The sequence below is a fragment of the Choristoneura fumiferana genome, chromosome 2 (assembly GCF_025370935.1).
Source record: "Choristoneura fumiferana chromosome 2, NRCan_CFum_1, whole genome shotgun sequence".
In the NCBI taxonomy this organism is placed as follows: Eukaryota; Metazoa; Arthropoda; class Insecta; order Lepidoptera; family Tortricidae; genus Choristoneura; species Choristoneura fumiferana.
This window is the reverse complement of record NC_133473.1, coordinates 8073990-8080040: the sequence shown is the minus strand read 5'-3', so window position 1 is coordinate 8080040 and position 6051 is coordinate 8073990. Positions and strand designations below refer to the sequence as shown.

The 6051-nt window shown below is 40.4% G+C and overlaps 1 long non-coding RNA gene across 1 annotated transcript; it reads left to right on the top strand.

The window, feature by feature from the left end:
- The first annotated feature begins 4340 nt into the window (after window positions 1-4340).
- LOC141445479 (uncharacterized) lies at window positions 4341-5592 on the top strand. Its single transcript, XR_012453323.1, has 3 exons — window positions 4341-4414; window positions 4847-4962; window positions 5448-5592. It is a non-coding gene; the product is annotated as an uncharacterized lncRNA (long non-coding RNA).
- The last annotated feature ends 459 nt before the right edge of the window (window positions 5593-6051 follow it).

Below are 6051 nucleotides of genomic sequence, written 5' to 3'. Positions count from 1 at the left end.
GGAATCTTCCAAGTTTAGGTATATTTTTATACCTTAGGCTGACACTTACTCATAAACTACTAATAATTCTGAAGCAAACTTAGCCATTATTGTTTTCCTTAAAAGTTTGATATACTACCATCCATCCTGAATTTTTTCAAAATTTTCCACCCACTGGTTTAGACTTTGGAGGGGGGGGGGGGACGCTCGATTTTATTGAGCATTTTTAATCATTAATAATAAAAATGTGTTAACCCTGAGTGGTAGATCTCCATTTGCCATTTCAAATTCTACCAATTTCTACTAATGTTTGTATCCTGCTCTACCGTTTTGCCAAATTTGTATGTGACAACACTGTAGGTAAAAAATGTTTCTATTGGCTCATGATAAAGACATTTCTTGCAAGACATCCTCGCACACCTCTGATGGAATCGCGGCCTTAAGCAGCTTTTCAACCAGAGATGTGCAAGGATGTGTTGCGAGGAATATGTTTTTCATGAACCAATAGAAACGCTCCATTTACCTCGCCTCGCTCCGCTCAGCTGTTTCCACCAGAGATGAGCTGTGCGAGGATGTGTAAATGAAGGGTTTCTATTGTTTAATGAAAACACGCCAATCCCAATCCGCACTGGGCCCGCGTGGGAACTACTGCCCAAGCCCTCTCATTCCGAGAGGAGGCCTGTGCCCTGCAGTGGGACGTATATAGGCTGGGATGATGATGATGATGAATGAAAACACGTCCCTCGCAACACATTCTCTCACAATATTGGTGGAAACTGCTTTATCCGGTTTTATTTCAGTACTAGCCAGTAGCCACCCGCGACTCCGTCTGCATACAATTTCTTTATCGCTATCCCGCGGGAACTTTGAAATTTTCCGGGATAAAAACTATCCTATATCCTTCCCCGGCACTGAAGCTATCTGTACCTAATTTCATCTAAATCGAATCGGCGGTTTAGACACAATACAAGTAACTATATTACTTGTATTGTGGTTTATACCACGCGCCATATAAATCTGCCTAAAAGTTCATTACTATAGGTACTAGGTGGTCAGTTTTGACGCATTTTTGAGATACAATTTTTATGCGACGTCTTTACGTTACTCCCGGATTGTGTTCGAATCGCTTAACGGTATAGTACCTATTCAATTATTGGAATTATACCTATACAGTTTTTGTGGTACTAGTCGGGGCAATGAACTTTTAGGCAAAGTTAGGCGGCGTTAGGTATAGACGTGATGAGTTAACAAACGCCGCGTCCGCCACAACGAGATGGACTGATGACCTGGTTAAAACCGCGGGTTCTCGGTGGATGCAGGCCGCTGCCAACCGAAGCACCTAGACGTCTATGGGGGAGGCCTATGTCCAACAGTGGACGTCTCACGGCTGAGATGATGATGAGAATAACAAGCAGACTTACAAACTTTCGCATATGATATATGTAATAGTGGGATATGATGATAAGTGAACCCAAATCGCACATAAACAAGTTACTCAACATTCCAGTTCACTACCACTACCATGAGTTTACAGTGACCGTACTCGATAGCGACGGCGTAAATTATTTGTATGGAGAATTGTACAGCGCCTCTACAAATAATTTACGCCGTCGCTATCGAGTACGGTCACTGTAAACTCATGGTAGTGGTACAGGCTGCCCCATCTGCGCACGCGTTGTTTACGCTACACCCTTTGATGTTGCCGTGTTTGTGTTAAGAGAACCGTGGCGCCCACTGCAACTATTTACATACTTTATTTTCAGAATTATTTAAAAATAAACTAGAGGGTTTGGTGCTCGGGCGAAAATGAGCTAAGATCGCGGTGGAAGACTGACACGTCTCCATCATTCTAGTCTTATATATAGATGCCCACTGCTGGACATAAGCCCGTCACAATGTGTAGTGACTTAGAAGAGAGACATTATTATCTTTCGTTCTGTGTTGATAAATACGGCAGGGCTACTACGAAACTTGAAACTCGAAGTTCGTGTCGTACCGTCCCTCTCGCACTCGTATTAAATTAAAAGTATAAGTGACAGAGGGACCGCACGTCACGAACATCGAGTTTCGACTTTCGTAGTAGCCCTGCAGGTTGTTCTTTAACCGTACCCGTGAAAATGCTCTATCCTGGTACGCTATTCAGTTTCGTCGGCTTTAAAATAGAAAAAATAAATATTTATTAAGAACAGCAATAACACATACACTATGAGTAGAAGAACCATGGCGAGAAAACCTGCTTTCAAATAAAAAAAAAACCGCATTCAAATCGGTTCACCCGTTTAAGAGCTTCGGTGCCGCAGACAGACACACAGACATACATAGCGGTCAAACTTATAACACACTTTTTGAGCTGGGGGTTAAAAATACAAACGAAAACACATAGATGCAGTTACAAAAAGGTCCCGGCGTATCGCTGGTTGAAAACCAGCACCGGTCTTCCGCCGCCACAGAAGAGTGAAATCACGGAAGGCCATAGAGAACAGACAGACACAAAAATTTATACAGATCATTGTTATAAAGATTTGCAATGGCCGCAATCATCCCTAGAATCAAAATCTCGCCAATAACATTTGTAAATCATGCCAGGACTCGAAATAAATAAATAAAAAAAATATTAAAAATATTTTTGAACTAGACTGCAAAGAGCTTTTATATATGTTTTTTTTAGTCTACTGCTAAGGCAGTGTTGTGTTTCGGCGTGGAGAGTAAGACAGCCGGTGAAATTACTGGCACTTGAGGTATCCCATGTTAGGCCTCTAGGTTGGCAACGCATCTAAAATACCCCTGGTGTTGCAGATGTTTATGGGCGGTGGTGATCTCTTACCATCAGGAAACCCACTTGCTCGTTTGCCATCCAGTCAAATAAAAAAAAAAGGCTAGTAAGCCTTCTAAATATAGAGTCAATTAAATATACATTTAAATGGCATTAAGTTTGAGTAATGTTTCTTTGTGACATGTCGCCAGTAAAGAACGGAGTTAATCGTAAATAAATGACTATGGCAGTTACATGATTTACATAGTTATCCATGTTCGTTGCTATCTGCAACGCACTTGCAGTCCTAATAATGCTGTAGGAGTCCATGGGCGGCGGTGATCACTTACCCGCATGCTTGTTTGCTAGCTATTCGATGAAAAAAAATCTAAACCATAATGTGGTATCTAAACCAAATATTATTATGGTTTGCATACCAATGAAAAATTAAATGAAATTTCCTTTTGGCGGAGTCGTACGATACGGCCGTTTTCAAATATTTTGAATGGACTTTTTTAAAGAAACCATTTCCGCTTTACGGGTATTTTTGTAACATTCAGTATATTTTTTATATTTTAATCCAATCGCGAAGATTACAGAGCTTCTGGTGCAACTTATACTTTATTTGAATAGGTATTTAACTAAATGTAAACAAACTTAAGCTGCCAGATTTGGTACATTTAAGGATTTTAAACATTTAACTTGTCTATCATTGTAATACAAACTAAACTAGTGTACCTATTAATTTTACTTATCAATACAGGAATGTAAATGTTTAGATACTTTATTGGGGGAATCTCAATATTTTAGACACCAATTGACGTTGTTTTGTTTACATTTAGCTAAATACCTACCCAAACCAAGTATAGTGAATTATTAGATCAGCAAAGTCTCACAGCTGGTTATAAGCTGATGTTGAGAAATATGAGCCAATGTTTAAGTTCTTAGTAACCAGACAGATTAGGTTACTGCGTCGATTACAGACCGTGACATTGTTGTTGAGTCAGTACTTAGTACCTGCTGTTAAACTCAAATAGCTTTAGCATAAGCGTACTTGCAAGAAAATATGTGTTTTTTTTATTTCCGTTAAATACGATAGATGGATTTGTTTATTGTTAGAAACTATATGATAATAAGTTTTAGGCTAAGTAATAAAAAAACATGAATTCACAGTCATTATTCTTTAGAGAGAAATCAAACAAACTCACTGTAAGAGTAAGGTCATTGTGCCTTAGATAAATTCAATTCATTTGACCTATAGAATATTCCATTAATGGAATCTGAAATAAAACGGCGTACCTGTAATAGGTCCAAGTCCATATGACTATTCGTTTTTTTTATTTATATAGTTTTATTAAGTATTAAGTATAAATCGGGACGTTCTGAAGAAGGTCGGGTCAGAGTACTCTAACCGACGTGCATGCATGAAAAGATTGATGAGTAGAGGAAGCGAGAGTTGTATGCCAGAATCGTAGCAAGTGGAAGGATGTAGTCTCTGCCTACCCCTTTGGGAAAGAGGCGTGATTTTATGTATGTATGTATGTATTTAAGTATTTATTACTCGTAATTTTGGATCCTTGCTATATTTTCCTTAAATGTATAACTTTTTAATTTCAGGTACCAAGCATCACTCGGCTCATAGAATCAGACAGCCCAATAGCCGAAGACATCGCGCCGCTAATGGTAAGATTATTTAAACGTTTGTAAACAAATATACTCGGGGCACATTGCTCGCAGAAGGTTCACGAATGGCGACGCGGACCGGGAGACGAGCTGTCGGTAGGCCTCCAACAAGATGGAGCGACGACCTGGTTAAGATCGCGGGATCGCGGTGGATGCGGAAAGCACAAGACCGGTCTCAGTGGAGAGCCTTGGGGGAGGCCTATGTCCAGCAGTGGACGTCTTTCGGCTGACATGATGATGATGATGAAACAAATATACTCAGCAGCACAAAATTTGGCCCACCCTTCATACAAAATTACCGATTCTGCATACATTTGAGGGCTAGATTTTTGCCGCTCCGTATATCTTGTTTATTTGTTGAGATGCATTTAAATCCCTCTATGGCTTCTTTAAAAGAACTTTGACAACTGAATGTAATCTACTCGTCAATAGATGGCGCGCTGCACTTCGAACCAGAGCCGTACAGCAAGAAGCTTGAGCTTAATAGCTCGGGGAAGATACACTGCAAAGTCGCCGGAGGAGTAGCGCCTTCGGTAGAATGGTTCTTGGTATGAAAAATATTTCCAACATCGTTTTAATAATAACACCGGTGATAGATTTTTCGTTGTCATTTTCGAACGCGAAGCGAACTCCTAAGAGCTAGTACATATACCTGCAATTGAATTTGGAATAGACGTCTAATGGCTAGCTTTAGGAAATAAATAAAAAGATTGAATATGAAGAAAAATTATTTAGCCAAAAGTTAATTACCAATTAACTGACTGAAAAACACAGTGTAAAAGTGAAGTGCATATGAGGGAGGCCTATGTCCTACGTCTGATATTATGATGATGTTGAAGTTGACAAGCACTGCTTAGTTTGGGATTAGGTCAATTGATGGATGTAAATTATCCCATGATATTTAATTTTGATAAATAAGTGAAGTGCACTAGATGACTGGAAACGTTCACAATTGTGTCTCTTTTCACTTTCCCACTAAAATAGCGGTATGCTGCCGCTACTCGCCACTAGATGTCGCTAACTCCCATTCCAGAATACCTCGGAACCGCTACCAGAGGGCGTTAGCTCTGCCAACGGCACGCTACTGGTCGGCGCGGCAGGCAAGCGACACGCCGGCCGGTACACTTGCCGCGCTAGCGATGGGAACACTACCATCACCGCTGAGATACACTTGGATGTGGTTGGTGAGTGTACCTTGCAGACTGATAATAAAGGATGCTTGGAAAACGGGTTAGGAAGGAATTAGGGTTTTCACTGCGGCGAAATATCGCTAGATGGCGTTACTATCGTGAGGTCCGTTTGACGTTTGCTTGCGATTGGCTCATTTAGTTATTTATTAACGCCATCTAGCGATATTTCGCGTCTGTGAAAACCTCTGTGTGTGTGTGTGTTGTCGCATAGGTAATTTGAAAACAATGAATAATCACTACATGGGAAAGTCGAAACCAGAGGCTGTATTGTCTAACGTTTCTGGCGCTCGCGATCGCAATCAAATGACAGTTTTTGTATGCGAAATCTGTCATTTGATTGCGATTGCGAGCGTCAGAAACGCTAGGCAATAAGGCCCCTGTTCTCATCATTCCATTGTCATGAGAAAATGTACAGTCGCTGAAAATAATGTAATGATAATTTCTGAT